At 46.3% G+C, this 22,694-nt stretch overlaps 1 protein-coding gene across 5 annotated transcripts in view; it reads left to right on the top strand.

Moving 5' to 3' along the window:
* The first annotated feature begins 7,715 nt into the window (after nt 1-7,715).
* The window catches only part of STRA6 (signaling receptor and transporter of retinol STRA6), a 311,887-nt gene continuing 296,908 nt past the window's right edge, over nt 7,716-22,694 (top strand). For 3 of the 5 annotated variants that reach the window (XM_085643890.1, XM_085643893.1, XM_085643892.1), the window contains exon 1: nt 8,086-8,738. The gene's annotated coding sequence lies outside the window, so the exon portion shown is untranslated. Of the gene's footprint in view, nt 7,785-8,084; nt 8,739-22,694 lie in introns of those variants that run through there. The other 2 variants (XM_085643894.1, XM_085643895.1) reach the window with 2 other exon arrangements.

Below are 22,694 nucleotides of genomic sequence, written 5' to 3' on the forward strand. Positions count from 1 at the left end.
TACCCGTCCACGGGAGAGGATGGGTCACAAGATGGGGTCCCTGTTCGGTTGCCAACTGAAGGAAGTGACCCGATTAGGGCCACACGGGTCACTCGCGACTTCCTCTCAGGCTTCCATACAAATGAAGAGTCGGTCAGACAGTAGAGAATACAAACCAAAGTCATTTATTAGTCATACACTCGAGCAGAGTCCAACCTGACCAGCCTCCTTAAAATGCTGTAGAGGGACTGATCATCCGTCAACATGGTAATGTGAGATATACATTTCCTACCCCCTAAAGACACGCCCAGGCTGGAATTTTCCAGTCTGGGTGCTAATGAACAAAGGAGTTACAGAAAGACAAGCTACCATCCTGAGGCTGGGTACATGCTATCTTAGGTTCAAGGTTACTCAGCCCGTGCCCGTCTCTCAGAGCGAGGGAGTTGGGCTACCTAATGGGAAAGGCCTGCAAAAACAGAACGATTTATTCATTAGTGCAGTGAAGCTCAAACTTGAAGATTAAGGAGAATCAATCGAGACATCTTTCTGCTGAGGCAGACAGGACATGACAGAAGCTTATTTGCGATCATAGTTCAAAATGGCTGCTGAATACAAAATGGTGCCGTAAATGCTAACTTTTAACTCGCACAATACAAGAAGGAGTTGGATAGATGCATTCTCAGTCCAACAGTTGTCCTTGATGTGAAGCTGTATTACATTGCTGCACAGCTAAAGGGGGCAGTTATTGAGGGATATGCGCTGTAGTAAGATGGTCGTTTGGAAAGAATTCATACCTACTTGTGCCACACTTCTGGCTTTATTGCTCAATCCAGTCTCAATCTGGAGAGAACCCTGCTGGACACCGGAATGCATGAGTCTAGGCACTCCAGTGAATAGAGACCTGGTCCCCTTACACGAAAGACCAATAGTTAGCAGCATTGTTGCAGCTTCCCCATAAGTGCAATTGTTCTGAATTACATGGCTGCAAAAGAAAGGGAATGACTATAGTAGGGGACTGGTATGAGAAAGGTCATTTGAAGTACTTTTGTGACTTGACTCAGTATGTGTTCCTTGCACGTCACTTCCTGCTGTACAAAGCGGTTGTGGCCCCTTGAGAAGTTTGCCTGGTATATGCTGTCCACTAATTAAAGTGGGCACCTTGTACCAGTCCAAACAACCCTTATTGATGATTAGGTTAAAGATAACGTTTATAGAAAGCTATCCTAGTGGTATCTGTGGAGAGCTGCCTTCAGGCTAAGTCTCGAAGGAATGGAAAGCAGCTTGTTTTACCAGATCAGAACATGACCAAATGAAAGGAGAACCACACAAGAGATATATAAAATATATATATTTATTACTAAACACTCTCTACTAACCTCTTTATGAGATTAGAGCACAAGATATACCATACTGAATCAATAGAACAATAGTAAATAGCACAATGCACAGCGGGATCCAGGGGGAGACCGAACCATATACTAAAAACATGGTATCACAACAACGACTTCACTAGACACAGTGCCTAGAGCATGTAGAATCGCTGGGACCCCAGGGAACCACCCAAAGAAGTGACACAGGGGACCAACGGAGGAGGGATGCAGTGTGAGAACACAGATGCAAGCTCCGTACAACTCTATGGGAAAGTCACGGTTGGAAAATTACAGTTTAAGGACACTTCGGAGAGGACTTCAAGCAAACCCTTTGGAACATAGAAGGTTCTAAGGCCAGCACCCTTGCAAGTACCGAGGTACCCGTGTTACCTATCCCAGCGGAGCCGGGTGCATAGGGGTCAAGTTGGTGTCAGAAACCCTCGTCGTTTTCAATGGCGTGATGCGAAGAAGTGCTGCTGCCGGGAAGATGGAAAGTGTCCGGTGGAATCCAAGCCTGGATCCGAGGTGAGAAGAACCTGAAAGCAGGGGGACAGAGTCTGGGTGACTTCAGGGTGACCAGGGCCTCGGTAGACAAATGCCCACTGATGTCGGTGCTTCAGGTGAGAAGATTGGATGCTTGACTCTGCAGCCACAGGGACCAGGAGACGTTGACGATGACCAAAGTCCAAAGGTGAGCTGTCCCACAAAGGATGTCGAGTGCTGGGGGGTCAGTGTCCGGATCGAACACCAGCAAGCCTTGGCAAATGCAACCCACGCGGCCAGAGGAAACAAGTTACAGTGAGGACCAGCAAGGTCCTAGGGACTCTCCAAGCAATGGAGAGTCAGGGCACATCTGGAGCAACCGGGGAAGCCCAAGGAAAGTCTAAGTTACCTTCTGTTTTGAATGTGGCTTCTCACCAATAAGCCCCACCCAATCCCTGCACTCCCACCTGGAAGGCAAATAAACCACTGCACCTTTGAATAATATACACTTTTGAGCATGTCTTACCGCCCCTGGCACAGCAAGACTTCAACACAACACAAACAGCACCTTTTGAAAAGGGGTTTTATTTAACAAAATGCAAAGACTATCGCTTTTAGAATAAGGCTTGGGGTTTACTACATAATAGTCTCTAAACAAAGGCTATCTCAGATAACAAATGCATAAGATTCAGATATATGTAGCAAACTTATAATCTAAAGGCATGAATCAATAACTGAGCAAACTATAATACTGATTAATAAACAAGCAATAACTGATATCAGATAAGATACACTGGACGTCCTGCAAGAGATCAGAAAGATATATATATATACACACACACACACACACACATTAGAGGATCACTCTGGATGTGCACTTCCCACACCACAAAGAAAACACCTCAAACTATCACAGCCACTGGCTCACATCACAATGGCAATAACCACAAAACTCAATACATCACCTGATGCATACACTGCCCACTTCTGGCCGGGGGAAGTCTTCCCACAGCCGGGGATCAGAGCTCAGCAATCACGGTTCAATCCGAGATAGACACGTCTGCCCTCGCTCGGAATCCAAACTCCCAAACTCCCGCCAGACCAGTGGAGGCTCCCCTTTTTAATACAAATCCAAACATAATGAAGCTTCTGGCAAGCCTCGCCCCCTCGTTCTCATGAGAGCCCATACTAGTCTGCTCCAAGGCCACGGCATCGGTTGATCAGGCCTTTACTATGGCTTCGAGACGAACCATATACATTCCTCTGATAAGAACCGGTTTTCTCTAGTCAGTAAAGTGCGAAAAACAGGAGGAAGAGCAGAACATGCCCTCCCCACTTTGCAGCTACGTGCAAGCACAGAAAATAGCTTAAAATGGAGTTAGTTAGGCCATGCACACAGAAAGGCCCAGAGCAAGATGAAATTGAAAAGCAAGATGCCATGAAAGCATGTCAAAGCTAATAAATAGTAAGCACTGCCATAAAGCAAGGTAAAGTCAGAAAACAGAATGGCATTAAACCATGTCAAAGCCAATAGTAAGAACTCATAATTCTCACCAATGCACAATACACTACACATTCCTGCACAACTGCACGCCTTCAAATACACATCCCACTCGCTCTGCTCTTGGCAAGACTGTTCCACTCCGTAACAGCTCCCACTGAAAGACAGCAAGATTACAGGACAGAAGAGAAGCAAGCATATGCAGGACCATCCTACATTAAGGCTAGGGTAAAATAACACACTAAAATCAATTAAAATGGTGGTAGATGGAGGTCATCATAGGGTGCCAGACTACAAAAGTGACTCTTTCACTACACCTTCACAGGGACACACAGGCCAACGGACCAGGGATCGCGAATGGACCTCGAGCTGAATCACAAAATACCAGCCAACGGAACACTCGCGGAGTGAAGGCCGGAAATCTTCAGTGGAAATACTGCTTGGGGTCAGCACTACATGTAGCCCAAAGCACTGCCTCAGGGATTGCAAAAAGCATATGCTGCTGCACAAGTACACGGTGCACAGGGGTTCGGGTTGCACGGTCCTCACGAGGGATACTTTTCTCAGAAATGCTGAGAAGTCAGATCAACCTCAGGGATGGTCGTGAACCCACATCCTGTGTTGCAGAAATCTTCGGAGGCCTCAGGAGCTCGGGAGATGCAAACCGGTCAGATGTGTTAAAGTGCCTGCTTCAGCAGGGGAGTAACTCCTTTACTCCAAGGGAGATTCTTCTGTCGTCCAGCGAAGTGTAGATCGTCGAAGTACTTGGATTCTGCTTGCAGAGTTTAGTCCAGGTAAAATAAAAGTCCTGTAGTCAGGGTTGCTACTTTATACGCAAGGAAGGGGTTGAACAAACTCTGGGGACCCACCTATGGGAGAGGCAGGACAGAGGGGTGGCTACACCAATGTCCTTTGTCCCGTTTTGCGCCAGCGCAGGAGCGAATGGCTCCTGCAACCGGTTTGAGCTGGACTATGCACAGGGACACCAAATGTGCCCCCAGTGAGGACTTTCTGGCACTCAAATACTGCACCCACTCAGCCCTAATACACTAAATCCTGTCTGGGAGGTGGTCACACCTCCCTGTGACAGGGAACCTATTGTCCAGCCTTCCCCCGCTCCAGCTCAGCTCAGCAGCAGGAGGGCAGACTCGTGTCTGTGGCTGGCAGCATCCATTTTGTGATGCCCAGGTCGAGAAAGGTGGTAGCGGGTGTACCGGTGTTTCACATAAGTCCCTCTAGAAGGGTGGAATCATACCTCTCCCGCCAGATACTGGCGGGGGAGGTATGATTCCGAGGTGTTTGACACCAAACACAACATGTTTGTAAGCAGCCGTTTTATAGTTAGCATTTACCACGAGGTTATAATACACTTAAATATACATGGTTGGCTGCATCACAGACAACCCCCGAAAACAGGTTCTGAAGGCTGTAGAGGGGCTCTGCTCATGCAGGGGCACCCTCTCACATAAAATTCGGCATCTTGCCTTCAAGATTGATAAGGCCTGCCATAGAGGTGATTGATAGGTTTATATGTGCAGTGATTTAGAATAGATATAGTGAACCTATATCTAAGTGAGGGGTGCATGCACCACCTTACACAGGCTGCAGTAACAGACCTGTGGTGCCATTTTGAATGGTCTCTCAGGGGTGGCACAATACATGCTGCAGCCCCTGGGAGGCCTCTGGGGTACCTATGCCCTGGGTACATGGTGTACCATATACTAGGGACTGATAAGGGTACCCCAGTATCCAATCTGGAGTGTACCTAAAGTACATGCACAACCAATTTAGGGAGAAAGCATACAAACTGGGGTCCTGATTAGCAGGATCCCAGTCAGACTAGTCAAAAACCAGCAAAACACAAGGAAAAAAGTGGGGGTAACCATGCAGTCAGATTCCACCTTCCCACACCCCCCCTATGGTGCACCTGGGAATGCGGTGGCTGAGAACCACTGGAACATGGTTGCTTAAGAGATATTTGCACTTCTAATGGGCAAATAAGGACAATAACCCTTTTCTACAGATTGCTTGGAGCCCACACTAATCGCAAGCTGACTGTACTTTATGAACAGTGGCATGGACCTCGTGCTCACTGATGGTGATTTGAATAATGTCTTCCAATACACCCCTTGCACACATCCCGCAACACCCAGTTTAAATTACTTCAGTACTTCTAACTTCGTAGGAGTACCTCACCGCTAAAGAATCAATATTATGTTCCTTTGGGCACATGAGACTTGCCCTAGGTGTCTAGTACAGGGGGCTGTTTTCTACCACATGGTGTGGGATTGCCCAACTCTTACAAACTACTGAGATACAGTGCTGAAGCTTGTTTTGTTATTGTTTCCACTGGAAGTAATTTCAGTAAGACTCTGGTGGTATGCCTGTTGGGACTCCTTCCAAAACCTAAAGCTAATCTAAACACCAACAGATTCACAAAGTTGCCCCTTTACTAGCTTGTTTTGGAAGTCTCCTGTTGGTCTTACCCTATTGAGATGGAGGCGGGAATTGTCTAAATGGGCTTAGTGTGAAGGGACTCTACTAAAAATGGAAGTGCAGAGGGGTCAGAACAGTCCTGAGCATTCGCAGACTTGGGGCTGATCTTGCAGAACTTTAAATTAATAGATAACGAAGGACGGCTGCTCTCTTTCCCAGATGGGGACATCTCCAAGGAGTGATGGCCCTGTACACCATGAGCTGTAGTGGCATGCTTGACTGGCTAGGCTTGTTCAACTCTTTTGTGATCTCCTAAGGATGGAACTGGGGGGTCCTGCAACCTGATTATCACCACCAGGCATTAGTATCATGTTAAATGTTCTTGGGTATGCACTTCAGTGGAAGTTTGTTGAAGTTTTCTTATATGTAGTTTAGTTTTCCTTTTTCCCTTTTTTCTCATCTGCACATTTATACCAGCCAGGATGTGCTTCCTTGGCGTGCGATTATGCACATAGTCTACAGCACTATCCTTCTGATTGCAGATCTCATTTATCGAGACATCTGTCTTGTTTCCAGTTATACAGAGAACTGTTATTTTTGAGTTGATATTATCTCAGTTATTGTGGACCTACACATGTACTGCAGGGACCTCTCTATGTAGAAGTATGTTAAACTTGAAAAGTAGGCCTGGGCTAAAATTCTGTTTCGCTCGCGGAAATTGAGATAATTTGACATTTTCGCGTTCCGCGTAGAGCACGAAAATGTCAAAATTTCCGCAATCAGCATTTTACCGGAAATATTTTGCTTGCTTGCGCTGTAAAATAATACATTCTCGCGATCGCCTTACCTGAATCCCTGCGTTCGCCGAAAAGTTTTCCCGATCCGGTCGCGTTCTCCACGAGATGTTGGATTGTTGGTAGCCATTTGCGCTGTCTCGCGACAGTTCGCGCCCGCAGTAACGTCATTCGTCGCGCGATCACGTCTTTCTTCTCGCGATCATGCACCGCGAGACAAGTGAAAACAAGATGGCCGCGCCCGCGAGCAACCGCATGGGTAAGTTGGTGAGCCACGACCACGCAGAAAATACTGTGAATACGGGCGGGAAAAAAACTTCTGCATCTTCGCGATATTTCCGCATGTTTGCAGAGATTTTTAAAATTTTCGCGATAATTTGCGAAAGTGAATTTCGCAAATTCCGCCCACCCCTACTGAAAAGTAATAAAATATGTAGCAAAAAATATATTAGTTTAGTCTTGTTGAAGAAGAAGAATTGAGCAAAATTATCACACAGTTGTTTGGAGTGTTGAAAGATAGCTCAAGAAGCTGAAGGAGACTGGAGTTCTGATACAATATTGAATATCTCTTTCGAGAGAGTCAAAGCTTGGCAGATGCGATTAGAGAAGTACCCTTTCTTGGCTTCCCTGATTTTAAATGTATATGTAGCAACAATGTTGATATAGTCTATTCTTTTATCTATCTCACAATCTCCACAACATTGTCTTTATACTCTTACAGGGGGTCGACTTTGCAGCAATGCTGCAAAACCGGCCCTCAGTAACAAAAATGGCCCCCACCAGTCCAGAACTGGCCCCCACCCTTCCGGCCCACCGGGAACATGCCCAGTACCCACTATGGTCAGTCCGACCCTGCCAGTGGCCCCTTAAAGAAATCCTACATGATCCAGCTCACCTCATTAGAGTGTGAATATGTATGACCCCCCATCAAAACATCAATGAAGAGGGAAGAAGCTGTGATCCATGTTGTGGATTTCCGCACAAAGTTGCTTCTTGCAATAATTCTCCAAGGTGCCAGAGGACTACTATCCAATTGATGTAATTTCCTGTGATGTCATGGTGTATGCAAATTACACGAGCCTCGCGCACCCATTTCTGCCGGGGCTTCAAAAATCCTAGAACCAATCCTGATCGGAAATGCTGCGTGGGGGCCTAGAACTGTAATGACAGGGAGTTCTGCAAATCAGGACCGACGAGATGTAGTGATGGGGCGGGGCGCAGGTAGGCTGGAATGCACGGAGGGCGTCGTGGGTGTGTTCTGGAACAGGAATCACGTTCAAGGGCTGAGGGGGCATTGGTAGAGCTGTGAGTGAGAGGGGGTTCTAGCTGCCATACGGGGGGGGGAGGCAAGGATGAGTTGTAACCTGTGTTCTGGCACTGAAATTAGATTATGGGACTGAAAAGCAATGGCGTGGTTCTAAAACGGAAGAAATGGCACGGGTTCACGCCGAACACGAATGATATGCGTGGATAATCTGTTACCAGGGATGACGTCCTGCTACAAGGCATGGCAGGTGCTGATGGTGCAGGGATGCAATTAAAATATCACGGGGGGGGGGCTTTAAAGCCGGAATGGTACTGGCTCGTGTAGGACAGGTGTGAGGTGCAGTGGGAGACATGTGCACTGCTACAAGGGGCTGTGATGAACGGGATGCACCGAGGTGCTGCCACGCGAGGGTGCGTCAGTACGCCCTCCCTTCCTCCGTGCGGTACTCTATGGAAGTGTGTCATTGGTGCGGCCAGGTCCGCCTCTACCCACCTGTACCCCGGCCGCCCCCACCTCTGGGTCGCCGGCGGCGACAGACAATGCGGGGCTGGGATCAAAGCCCAGGGCGGCGGCCCGTTCAGCCGGCCCATTGGTCCGCAGCCAGGCCCCGGCAGAAGAAGGGATAAAGTTCCGCGGACCCCTCCTCCGCCGCCTGAACTTTGCCTGGAAGTTTGGCGGCTGCCTCCGATGCACTGCGAGGAGGAGGTGGGAAGGAACGGCAGCCTCGCAGCCGGTGTGGTGGGGTACAGCACCGACGGGTGCTCCGAGGAACAGGGGGTGTCCCTCCTACAGCAGGAGAGCATCCATACACAGGGGTCTGCGGTGCTGGAGCCTGACTTCGGGAGCTGATGCACTTCCCGGTCTGAAGTGAAGACTCCAGAAAGAGCGAAGTCCGAAATCCAGCACAGGTGCGTGACTGACTCCTTACACTCTTTCGGGATCTTCTACAGATATCCAGACGGGGGAATCGGATGCACCAGGCGAGCCCCTCACATCCAGAATACCACCTTATCCCAATTCGGTTTTTAATTTTTACACTAATTCTATTTCTGCCAGAAGTAATTAACAATGAACTGCAACTACCATGCTGCATCAGGCTTGACAGTTGACACTGCCTCGACTTGTGCTGACCCTGACCCCACTTTAGCAGAAGAGGCAATTGGTTGTCGTCGAGAGACGACCAGTGCCTCCGCGAGTGTCCAATGGGTCTGTGAAGCGGCTCCAAGGATGGCTTCCTTGCTCATTCGCTTTGGAGACATTTGATTGGGTCAGGGAAGTTTACGTAATGTCTGATTTGATGACGCAAAGAAGCAAGAGCGTTCTAGTGCGTGGAAAGGTTGATCTTGGGGAGGGGGTGTGCTTTGGAGAGTCTGGAACTGTGAGTCAGAAGTGCCAGAACCACACAGTGAAACGAGTTAGTGGATCTATGCTGGAATGTATGACCGCACCAGAGGAAATAATCCGTATAGTGCTAAAGGTTACAAGGCTACCAGTAAACAATAAAGGTATCGTCCACAAATGGTATCGTCCTTGCGGCATTGCTTAATTCATTTAGTTAAACAAAAACTTTGTGGAATGGCACGGTTAGCGTCGGTACCAGGGAGTTATTGAAATGGAATGATGGGGCGTGGGAAGCATAAGCAATGCGTACATTATTTGGTGACATTCGGTGAGAGGGGACATAATAGGGTGCATTTTTGACATACAGTGGTGATATAATACATTATGACATTCCCCAGAGATTGCGTGGGCTTTAAGCACTGGTAAATTGTGACTTCATTAGTGACCATCGCCCCGTGAGTTATCCGTGAAATACTGCTGGACGGGGGCACATTTAAGGCCCGCGTTTTATGACCTATTTAATCAGGAAAATGTGAAAGCGACTGCAATGCTGCAGCTGAAACAAGCACCAGATCTTGAATACATGGCTGAAGTTAGGGAGAGCGAGCCAGCAATAGAGGCCCTTGGGCCAAAGCGCCTCCTGCAGAGCGTGCACCATCAGGAGCTCCAGTTTCTGCCCTGCATAGTTTACTCAGCGTTTCATCCTTCCTCAGTTATTTTATAGGTCCGAGAGGCGAACATTCAATCACTCCACCATTTTTAAAGAAAAATAGTGTTTACTCAATATTAGTAGCGAATCGCATGTAGGCGTCAGTGCTATGCAAACACAGGTGCATAAAGGCCTTTGTGCCGGCTTTGTAGTAGGACTCTGGACTAAATGACCCAGTACATCTTAGCGCCAAGACACCCAAGGGTATACGTGCCTTTATACATTTTAATAACGTAACATTAACCCATCTATTTCACAGCACAAAGTCTGGCAGGGCTGGGAAGGGGTCAGTCATCTCTTTAGTACTGTGCCGGGCGGGGCTGATTTGGTTATTCGCACTGGGTGTCTGCGGTTCGTGTTGGTGCGAGGGATTCTCCAGTGCTCTCTCGCATGTCTCCCGGGCTGTGGAGTGTTTTGAGAGCCTGGGCATTGTGCTGTTCATGTTTCAATACAGATGACATAAGCGACATGTTCTCTATGAGAAAGAGTATGATCAGGCTGTGTCAGGACACTACAGGACATATTTTAGAACTTTTGGACAGTAGAAGCGTAGTGTTCGTTTCCGAGAAATTACAAGAAACAACGGAAAGGTTGGCCAAGCGCCCTCTTTCGTAGACACAGTACTGTGGATGAGAGGCACATCTGGTAGTGCAGCAGGTGCAGTGGCACAGAGGCTCAGGGGGGTTAGAGCTTGCCCTACTGGGCCAATGGCACTCCTTGCTATGGCACTGTGATGGAGGGAGATGGTCGGAATGTTCCTGAATCTTCGAGAGAGACGGCGCCAGATAGCTCTGTCTAGAATGCTTCAAACCAGTGATTGGATGCTAAGGATAGACTACATGTGAGCGGCGTGAGTTAAAAAGTGACAGGTCTCACAGATCTCTGGGTGTTGCACGTCATTGCAGGAGACCAGCAGTAAGGGTGCACACGATTCTGAGCAGGGCCTTCAGACTGAGAGTAAGAGTTGTGTTTTACAGCTACGAGCTGCCACTGACCAATGACCTGCAAACCCTCGCACTGCTCTATGAATGTTCCCTCAAGCTTTCACTCTGCTGCGTTCAGTGTCCCTTAGACAGAACGCTGGATGCGACTGCTGGTGTTTTTTTCAGTTCTAAAAGCATTCCCTCCATCCAACCAGTGCAATTTTTAGGTCTAGTATTACAGTGCAGCTGTGTGCAAGAGCTATGGTTACTAATTCTTTAACAAAAACGTAGAGTGGGCTTTGCCTCTTCCCGGGGGAGCATCTCTCTGACTACATGCTGTCAGCTGTTTGATGTCTTATACGTCAGTTCATCCTGGAAAGAAAATGCCTAGGGTCACACATGTCTATGCATCGGGACACTGTGGCAGCTACCAATGTTTTTGCTGTGTAACCAAATAGGGGATTTAATTAAAATGTATTGAAGGGAAATTACACAGCTAACATCCACTCTTCTAATCGGACTACTCTCCCCTGTAGACAATGCATTGGCATACTCTGAGTATGAGTGCAAGATTGAGCTTTTCTTGCGTTTCGTCAGTTGTTCTGCCTTGTTCACTCATGCATATATGTTCACCATTCCCTTTCTCATACACAATTCATAAATGTGTCCTTCATTGTTGAGGGACAAGTCTACTCGGTGGGACTGTGCCTGCTCAGAAAATTAAATAATATATACAAATGTATAAAGTTTTTATAAACAAAGAAGCAACATGTAAAAATGGAGGCTATAAATTGTTAGTATCCTTAGAAGAATTCCTGGGAGCAGTGCAAGTGCGTAAACAAAATATAGTATGGATGATGAGTGTAATCAGTTAAAATTAGAATAACTTAAACCTTCCCATCAACATTTTATTTGTTTTAGATTTGTTTGTGATTTAAATAAAATATTTTGCAATTTATGTATTTGTTTGATGAATGCTTGTTTCTGTATTTTTTGTGTTTTGCTTTTCAGTTCAAATCATCGAAAATACTTTGGATGGGATGCTCAGCTTCAAATAATAATTCCGTGGGGGGTCCCCGGGTTCCAGTAGTGATTAAGTAGGGGTTCCACAGAAGTCAGCAGGTTAAGTGCCACTGGGTTAGAGTACATAAGTATAGAGGCTGACATGTGCAAAGCTAGTCACGCTCAATGAGATAGTGAGCATCACCGTGATTTCGAGCCCACAGGTGTGCTTGAAGGTTGCTCCTTTAGCACCTCCAAGCAGTCCATCAGCCAGGTTACTCTTTCCCTCTTCCCCAGTCCACTGGTCTTCTGCAAATTGTGCACAGCACCAAACAGGTCTAAGGGGGAGAGGGACTTCCAGATTATCATGGTTCTGATCACTCCACACTAATTTGAAATTACCTGTTAATCCTTGCTACTTCTGCCACAATTATGCCTGCGCATGCTCTAAGAAAGTTGCTATACCTGACCGGCGGTACAGCTACTGGAAGGTATCACAGGAGTGGACTGGACAGGCAGGACCGCATGGTCTTGGACAAGAGTAGACTTCCGATCTTCTTTAACTCACTGAGACCAAGGTTCACGCATCACTTCTACTGTCAGCGACCTCTTCATCTGGAGATTACAAGCAGAGCCCTGGCCTTGCTCAGGGATTATAGGTGTGAGTAACCAGGGTTGCAATTGCTGCCTCTTGGAAACCTTCCTCCTGTGAGCAGTGGGGGCATGAACGGAGGGAACATATGCTGCCTCTGTAAGTGCCTCCCCTTGTGGAAGTTTGCTTGTCTTTTGTTCTTGTCGGGCCAGGACCCAGTCTCCTTTCTGAATGTTGGGGGGTCTTGCATTCCATTGAGCATCTGCATATTCTTTCTTTGTCTTGTCTATTTCTGCTAATGATGCATGATCATGTTGTTGAGAACTTGAGTGCATGAGGGTGTCCATGATGGGTATTCTGGTACGCGGTGTCCTTCCCAGCATCCGGGTGGCTGGACATTGATTGGTGGTGCTATGCGGCGTGGTTCGATATGCTCATAGTACTTCATTCACGGCAAGATGAACATCTTGCCTGGTTAGTTCTGCCTGTTGTAGGGTTTTCTTCGGTGTGGCCACAAACCTCTCTACCATCCCATTGGCTTGATGCCACATGGGGGTGATTTTCCGGTGTCTGAAGTGGAGGTGACTTGCAAATTCTGCACAATTATGTCAATTGAATGGAGGGCCATTGTCGGTCTTGACTACTTTGGGGACACCCCACGCGGCGAAGGTTTCGTCTAGGACTGGTATGATGGTGGTCGCTCTTGTAGATGATATTTGTTGCGCAATGGGTAATCTGGAGTATTCATCCATTATGACGATGATGTACTTTCCAGATTTTAAGGGGCCAAAGAAGTCAATGGTTACTTGTTGCCACACACTGTCTGGGAGGTCGGACATCTGTAATGGGGGACATGATTGTTCTCGCCCTACCAGTTGTCATTGATTGAGTGAGGGGAACCAGACTCGTTCCCATAGTGCCTTTTTGGTTGCCTCTATGCCCCTGTGCCCTTCGTGCACCAAGTTGATGACACCTTGTCGTAGCTGTTGTGGTATGACAATCAATTTGTCTCATAGTAGTAATCTATTGCCACCTATTGTGAGTTTATCTTTGACATGTCGGAAGGATGCTAGATTATGTGGATTGACTCCTTTGTAATTTGATGTTTCGTTGAGGTGTCTCCAGTAGTTTGTTTGAATGGGATGTATTATGTTTTGAAGCATAGCATCTTTAGCTATGGCTTCAGTGATTGCTTCCAGTCGGACGCCAGTGGTCTTGCTTGATTGATGACAAAGTGGATGTATTCTTCAGCCAGCAAGTTTCTCGTTCGTGGTGTGGTCCTAGGATGTCTTAACATGCAGCCCACTAGATTTTCCACCTTTCCTGTCTTGTGGACAATGGTGTATGTGTATTCCTAAAGGCGAAAATCCTAGCCCTCCATTCGAGGTCGCAGTTTTGCTCAGGGGTTTCTGAATATTGGTACGAGAGCTTAATGGTCCGTAATTAGAGTGAAGTGCTTCGGATAGATAAAGATGTGACGTGCTCACATGGCCAGACATCTGCCAAGCCTTCTTTCTCCTGCTGCAAATATGATTTCTCAGTGTCTGTCAAACTGCGGCTGGCGTACACTACGATGTGTCGTTGGTCACCTTCATTTTCATATTGAGCTAGGATGGCTCAGAGTCCTACAGTGGTTTCAGCTTTTCAGCGAGGGTTGAAGTATGCTAGGTTGATGGCAGATCCAAAAGCTGTTTTGATTTTGTTGAATGCCTGCTCGCATTGTGCTGACCATTCAAAGGACTGACCTTGTTTCCTGAGTTCTCGCAAGGGAGAGCTGATGGTGGCGTAATCCTTTATGTATTGGGAACAATAGCTGACCATCCCTCAGAAGGACAGTATGTCACTGGCATCTCGTGGACAGGGGGTGTCAGCTAATGCAGTCACCTTTTCTAGGTCAGGTCGCATCCCTTCGCTAGAAAAAATGTGGCCGTAGAATGTCAAGGTGGATTTGTGAAACTCAAATTTGTCTCGATTGAGTGTGAGGTTAGCTTCTAGGAGAGCGTGAAACACCGATCCAGGTTTTGTCATGTTCCTTGAGGATGTCATCACTGTAGTTGAATGAGTTGGGAATGTGATGAATGACTCACCTCACTGCTTCTTGAAATATTTCTGCAGCTGATGAAATGTCAAAGTTGAGGCGTTTGTATCGGAAGAGGCTTTGATGAGTTGAGAATGTGGTGTTGTAGCGGGACCTCTCATGAAGCTCGAGCTGATGAAAGCCTTTGTTTGAATCTAATGTGGAAAAGACTTTCGCCCCATTCAGTCGGGTAATCATTTAGCTAATGTGATTCCCTGGATGCTGTTCTCGTTCCATGGTCGTGTTTGAGGCTCTCATGTCTACGCAGAGGCCCACTTTGTTATTTTACCCCCGTTTGGGTACGACCACCATTGGGGATACCCAAGAAGTTGGTCCAGTCGACCTCTTGATGATGTCCGCTCATAATAGGTCTTGTAACTCTTCGTCTACAGCTTGTTGAAGGTGAAATGTCACTTTCCGGTGATGTTGGGCCACGGGTGTTACCTTTTTGTTGATGTGTAACCGGACTTTAAAAGTTTTAGGCGTTCTGCGGTGGGCAAGCTGAGAAGGGAATCAGCTGCTTCAGGTTCTTCATGGATTTGGGCATAGACCGTTCTGTCTTTATATGTCAAAGATGTGCAAAATTGTCCGAGGCATGGTAGGGGTTCTTTGGACATCCAGGTGTAGACGCGCACAGCAGACTTCTGCAGTTTGGGTTCATTTTTTTGTATTTGGTGGCACATATGTAGTTGAGGGATGCTCCAGTGTCAAGTTCAAATTGTCTGGATGGTTTCCCATTTGAATGTGCTGCCTTGGATATTTCTTTAGTCTGTCGAGGTCAGCGACCATGCACACATATTTATCACTGTCCTGAGAGATAGAAGTGAGGGATGATGACTCCCTCATGGCGAGCGTCGCGATCGGTACGTGACGAGATGGGATCGTGCGCTGAATCTTGATGAGCTGGTTGAGCGTTCTCACCTGTCACATACTGCTTTCGCATGCTGGCAAGATCCGGAGTTCTTTTGGGGTTGTGCTAATTCCTTGTAATGTGCTCTGCACACCAGTTCAATGTAGTTTTCTTTTCCACAGCAGCGACATTGCTGCCCCATGGCAGGGCAGGGACCTTCATGAAGGTTTTCTTGACTACAGTGGTAGAATTCTAGTTGTTGTTTTTGGCTGCTTCAGTTCCTGTTGGTGCTGCGATTCTGGCTTGTGGGTTTGGAAGTTCATCTTTGATCCAACTGATGTCTTGGTTTAATCTGAGACTGAAGTCGGAATGCTTGTTTGTGTTTTTTCAGCTTTTCCTACTTCCATTTTCTTGGCATGTTCTTCGGTCTGATCATTGATTCTTGTCTGTTCTTCAGTGTCGTCTAGTGAGTAATGTATTTTCAGCAAACGACAGCATAGTGATTCTGAAACGCATCCCTGTATGATTCTTAGACAGAGGGCATGGTCCGTGGTGAAGTTGTCGAATTCGCAGTATTGTGCTAGACGTTTGAGACACGCAATGACGACGCCCATCAGTTCGTCCTTCTTTGCCAATCGGGTTCCGCAGGGCATTGAGTTGCTGGTCTGGGTCGATGACTCGTGACCTCTTCATGAAGTCTTTGAAGTCGTCCAGCCAGCACTGCCATTGGGGACACATGCTGCTGCTAGCTGTGAGAACCAGAGGCTCTGGCAGGGGGCATACCAAAGAAATGCCTAGCATCACTGGTCCTAGTTGCACATTTTGCTAGGTATCTTGGGAGGACGACATGGTGCTGCTTGGCTGTTCCAGCAATATGTGGCACGGCGAATGTTTCAGTAACCTGTGGCAGCACTAGGAGCACCCAGGGTGAGCCGCAGGGGTGCAACACAACAGTGTAGAGGAAGTTCCTTCCCAGTTGGTGGTGTCGGAGAAAAGGGGTTAGCGAGACGTCACGTTGTATGAGTCTTGAAGTAGTTGGGCATAGAGCGTGCTGCAGTTGTCCCCAGGAGTACATACATACATGCTACTAGAAATGATGGTGCCTGGCTCAAAGTTGGCCGCTGAGGTCAACGCAAGGGTTCTGGCCGGGCCACTTGACTTCAAAATGGCCTCCCGGGGAGACACGCGTGCACGAGGCTGCAGGAAGGCTGTGAGAGTCGGGAAGCAGTAGTGGCGGGAAGCAGGCTTACCCAGATGCAGCAGTGGGGTGGGGACGTAGGTAGGCAAAACTCGACCACAGTGCAGAGGATCTAGCAATGCGGCCGGTGCAAGGTAGGGCGTTCACTCGCTTTGGTGAACGCATCAGGAAGCAAAAATGTAGGCGGTGCTCCAGATCCGGCCAGTGTGGGAGCTGTCGTGAAGGGAGGTTGCTGCCGGAGTGATAGGTGGGTGGTGCACCATGCGGAGCAATGTGCGGAAGTGCAGTAGTGTAGGGTGGCTGCCGCTGGGCTGGTGGCACGGAGGGCAATAAGGTGGTACAGAGCAGGTGGGACCTGCACAGTAGCAGTATGGAAAACGTGGGCGGGTCACAGGGATCGACTACCCTTGTCGCCAGATGTCATGTTGCAAGAAGAGACTGACACAATTTAGGCAGTTAATATTCTGTATTTTCTTATCGCCATTTCTCCTGCCTCTCCTTCCTTCTTCTCTCTTGCACCGTCCTCCTTCCTTGTTCCCTTCTTTGCCCCTTCCTCTTCCTTTCTCCTACTTCCTTCCGCTCACCTCCCTCTTCCATTCCTGATCCACCCTGCATGGTCTTAGCGCTGCGCTAGTGTACCATGTATGACAACACTACACCTCCCTCGCATTAAGCTGGCACATTGAGCTCAACCCTGGTAGGGATACACCTTGCTTGGCTGCCTTGGACTTTGAGCACCTTATTATGCATCTTGGAGAATTTGAGTCGAGTACTGATATCATTGGCAGAGCCTTGAAACATTTTAAGGGCTGCTAGATTGTAAAACGTCATGGCACATAACAGCATATAGTCTGATACTCTTATTTTCTACCACTATCATTGTGGATGGGCAGTTAACTAATACAGGACCACGATGAGCAGAATACCGAACTGTCTTGGACTCTTGTCCTTTGGCAAAAAATATTTGCCTGCTGTACTCGCTGTGTTTGTGAGGCTTTAAAGAGCATTGATTGGGTCACTGATTGCAAAGAATGACCCAGTGCAGGGTGCAGTATGGGATACCTGCACAGAGCAAAGACGGTGTGGGTCGGTCCAATCAACTTTACATCAGCAATAGAGGATGGGTGCAGATTGTGGCCAAAGTTCATGCCTCGAACCTAGACCCCACTGTGCAGTGGGCACTGCTTTGGTGGATATCATATCTCTCCCTTTCTCCCCAGAATTCACTGCACAGCGTTCATTCATTCATTCATTTGATTTATTTACTTTATTTATTTGGAGACTCGTGCCCCGAAAGGCCTCTTGGCGCTGACGTCTACTGCCCTAATGAGTGAGAGAGAACCAAAATGAAGAGTTGGCTTCTTAAAGGACTCTTGATCCTGGATACTTCTTGGGGGTAAAGGCAGCCTTGGTTCATGTTCTTGTGCTGGCAGATATACGGTATGGGCCACACCACTGCTAATGCGCTCTTGCATGCACGGCAGATATACGGTATGGGCCACACCACTGCTAATGCGCTCTTGCATGCACAGCAGATATACGGTATGGGCCACACCACTGCTAATGCGCTCTTGCATGCACGGCAGATATATGGTATGGGCCACACCACTGCTAATGCGCTCTTGCATGCACTGCAGATATACGGTATGGGCCACACCACTGCTAATGCGCTCTTGCATGCACTGCAGATATACGGTATGGGCCACACCACTGCTAATGCGCTCTTGCATGCACGGCAGATATACGGTATGGGCCACACCACTGCTAATGCGCTCTTACATGCACTACACATCAAATGTTAGCTGTGTTGAAGCACTGGTATCATTGTTATTGGTGACGTCATTTGAGAAGGCATCAGTGAGTGATGTCAGCGACAATACCGTTTAAGGTGTCATCCAACGTGTCATCTAGGCGGGCAGGGGCAGAGTTGTGCTTTGTGAAGCTTACCATAACTGGGGAATTTCAGTGGATTCGGGGTTTTACATCCAACCATCATTTCACTTTACCTGTTTGTTTAAGGGCACGGACAAGGTTTCTAAAATAAAATATAGAAATAGTTAAGAACAACGATGACCATAGCTTAAGGTTTTTTCCCCCAGCTGTGTACCAGAGAAATTAATTAACTGCTGCCAGTCTCTGCAAGATTGGAACTGAACCACGAGGCCCTGCTTCCTTGCTGTTGACATCAAAATTATGCTTGAAACTTTTTCGTGGAAACCCTCAAAACTGTTTTGTAACTATTTATACATTTAGGGCTGCTGTAGTCTGCCGTGGATATTCATAATAAAAAGTTGTTCATACATCTGTTCTTATTAACTTTCAGGTTTTTGTGCTAAACCTGGGAAATTATGCTTTTGACACAGATGTCAGTGTTTACATTCATGGCCCCGAATAGACCATAAACTTTTCCCAATAAGTTTTTAGTGGCATATGTGCCGCTAATGAGTAAGACTTGTGTTTTCACATTGCCACAAACATTTCTCACACCCAAACTAAAATAAATTCAGTTCCTAATGCTAATTTATGATGTGTCATAGAGTGACAGAGTGTGATGAATGTTAATCAGGTAACAATAGCAACAGAAACAAACCACAACCAGTTTCTTGGTGTTTTGTTTTGTTATTGCTGTTTGTGTTCTATTCTATTGAGTTTAAAAACTTATGTTAAAGTGTGGACCCCTCTGTCTAGTTTTGCAAACCTACTTCAAGATAAATCCATGTTAAATATGATTACAAATGTCCTTATTTGATGAGCTCCTATGAATCTAACCAATGGTTGAAAGAAACAATTTGTGAAGCTGTTTGAATATATTATTTTTTGACTTGTTACTTTAGCAATTCAGCAATTGGAAAAGTGTCCATACAATAACAAATCCTTTCTCCAGTATGGCTAAGGAGTCTTTACATTCCGCATATCCCGAGCACCTCCAGATCATGCTCTTTTTGGGAATTTTTAGTTTTTGAAGCAGATCTTCTCTTAAACTGACACTGAATGACTGCACTTATATATCACACTACACCGAAAGTTGGATCTTACCTTTCTTATTCCTTCTCCTGTTCCCTTTTTTTCTCCAGATTGACATTGCCTTCCAATTTGACAGTATCCGCTCTTCATCTGGCATTTCCAATGAGTGCTCTCCCAGCCCATAGTTTAAGTTCTTCATTTAATCTGATGTGTATTCAGTTGTAAGACTTGCAACTTTGAATTTTGTTTGAATCTGTGATCTTCACAATACTCGCAACATTTTCTTTAATTAAGAAAATGGTATTTTCAGTAACCCCTTGACGCTGAGGAAAACCTTTTGGACAGCAGTGAGAGAGAGTTGGTAGACAGGAGCAACATTACAGCCACAACGCGTCAGTGTCACGCTGTGGCACATTGCATACTCCACCCTACACCCCTTGAAACATCCCTATAATTTTGAGCCACCATGGCATTGTCTCCTTTCGGATCTTCCCCATTCTCCATGGTTCAAGACTGATTCCCCTCATGACGCTGCCTCTCACCCAAGTTTTACTGCTACCGTGACCCTCGCCATACCTACGATGGTAAGCCAGTTTCCTATCTGCAGGGTGTCTCATGTTTCTTTAACAGGACATTACACGATTGGAAAACAACCCAGTTTGGCACGTCACACGTGGGGGAACCTTTCCCATGGCAACGATGGATGAAGAAAAAAATAATACATATTATTCCTGCGGCAAGGCACTGTTCCTCATATCATTTCACTTCACTTGCAGTGGTTTTTCTTTCACTGGCCTTTAATTAGATTCACCATCCTTGCGACAACGCCAGCCTTGCTATGGTGTCGGCCAACTCACTTCTTCACTTTGCATTTAGCAACTCCTTAGAACCTTCACAAAACACCTTACAATACTGTCATAGGGACTCCTTTGATTCTCTCTCACACTTTGTTTTTGCAAACTCTCTAACTATCGCAAGGCGTATGTTGACTGATGTGACAAGCTCCTGACCATCTCGGGTTGTGTCCTCTGATCTAGTACACTTAATTGGAGGATTCCACCCCAATCTGCTTTATTCCTCGCTTCTGTTTTTTAAAATCCTCTTTTAGAACCCTTGAGTGTGGCTAGCGAAGACATCATCCAGCTCTGAAATCGGCGCTCTCTCTCCTCACCACTTAGTACTCATCTCGCAACCCGCCAAAGACATCAACTACAAATCTGCCTGTTTGCAATCCTCTAACACCCTGTTGCCTTTTCAGTACTGACCCTTCTTACTAGGTGTGCCGAAAATATTCATAATTTAATTTTGTCACCTTTGTGTTTTTAAAAGCTTTGCCATGCTGGCTAATTGCGTGACGCTAGTAAAGATTAAAAAAACATACCTAAAGGCCGAAAGTTCCAGAATCAGTAGGATTAGCAGGAAAACAATGGAGGTAAAATACTTTTCAAGCAGAAGCAGTCTTTGTCCAGGGTGTCAAATGTTGGCCTTCATGAATTTGCTGAAATATGCCACCTTTGCAAAAAGCTGTAAATAAAATTACAACGTGACGCACCCTTACTTCTTCTCAGTCTTTTGCATAATCACTCCTTGTCCGCCTACTGCACTGCCACAATCTCTCATCGGAGTCCTCCCACTTGTCCCTTACTGGTCACATATTTACCTCCCTTTGTCTCTGCCGCTGATTCCAAAGTCCTTCATTTGTTAGTATTGCACCTGTACCTCTTCAACGCCACATATCCTCTTAGTCTTTTTTCTTCTCACATTTGTAAATTATTTTTTCCCTCTCCCCAGCTCTTACTTTTATACTCATTTTTTCAACATTCTTCTGCTTGTAAAGACACATGTGCTGGATGTTTTGCTCCCATCTAAGTTTACCTCTATCTTTCCATCGATCTTTCTTTCTAAACTCATTCCATGCTTTGCTCTCCTCTTTTCTTGTTTTCCACACCAGACTCTTTTTTTTCCCCCCTTCAATCTGGTATTCACCATGCACACTGCAAGGAATCTGCATTTTAAACTGTACTCTTTCCTAATTTGTCAGGATATTTTTGGAATGTTTTCCGATGGTCTTCGTCTTCTCTTTGCAACCGTTTCATTTCAATTCATAGTTGGGACTACTTTTCTCTATATTGTGCATTGTTTCACCAGCGCTTCATGGTTCGTTTTTACTTTGCTCTCTTATCTTCAGCCTCTCTTCTCCTGCTAAATATGTCTGCGGCCAGTCTCTTCCATCATTTCTAGTCTGATGATTCCCAGTCTTTCCTTTTCCTCTTACTAACAATCATTTGATGATCTTGCCTGTCCCCTATAGTAGCCACGTGCAGTTGTCCTCGCATTTTCTGCAAATCATCCCTCTATTTTAAAAATGTTTTTCCTCCATACCCCCTTGTCTCCCAATCCCTCCCCACCTATTTTATCTATTTCAATAAACACATAAATATCTCTTTTTCTTTCATACCAATTACCTCAGCTGTTCTATGTAGCACATACCACCACCTACAGTTTCCCCTTTTTATATATCCATTAAATCATCAGCCATGGTATCAGTTTCTCCGCTGTTCTATAGTCCACAAGCTGCAAAGAATTGGGGTATTAGTTGAGGGGGTAAGAAGCCATATAGGCTTATAGGATAATAATCACAATTCTTGCCAGAGTGAACCCAAAAGGTCACTAAATAAGCCTATGCTAAACCCACGGGTAGCTTGGCACAAATCAGTCAGGCTTAATTTAGAGGCAATGTGTAAAGTGTTTAAGCAACACTAAAACAGTAATGAAGTTGCGAATGCAAAACAAAAAACAATATCCCTAAATTAATTAGCATGATACAGTATAATTTAATAAACAATATGGCACTAAAGGGACACAAATCTAATAAGAGGAACCCAAGTTCTGCATTTTTACAGGTTTAAGTAAGAACAGCCCCATGAAGCACAAATTGTCAATAATCATCAATGGTCATGGTAGAATAGGACCTAACGTTTACCGTGATGGAGCGTAGGTCATATACACCAACCGGGGTAGCGCTTGTCAAAGATTTTACCTTCTGACTTTAGCCATTTAATTTCCAATCCACAACAGGAGTAGTCTTGTAAAGTCCCCCCAGTATCTCAGGGGAGGCACTTAACGACTCATAGAGTGGCCTGTAAAGGCCATAGCAGAGTCCAGTCCTGATCAGCCGGGCAGTCAGAGGAAAAGGCCTCTTGCAGCT

This window comes from Triturus cristatus, chromosome 3_1, assembly GCF_964204655.1.
Source record: "Triturus cristatus chromosome 3_1, aTriCri1.1, whole genome shotgun sequence".
NCBI lineage: Eukaryota > Metazoa > Chordata > Amphibia > Caudata > Salamandridae > Triturus > Triturus cristatus.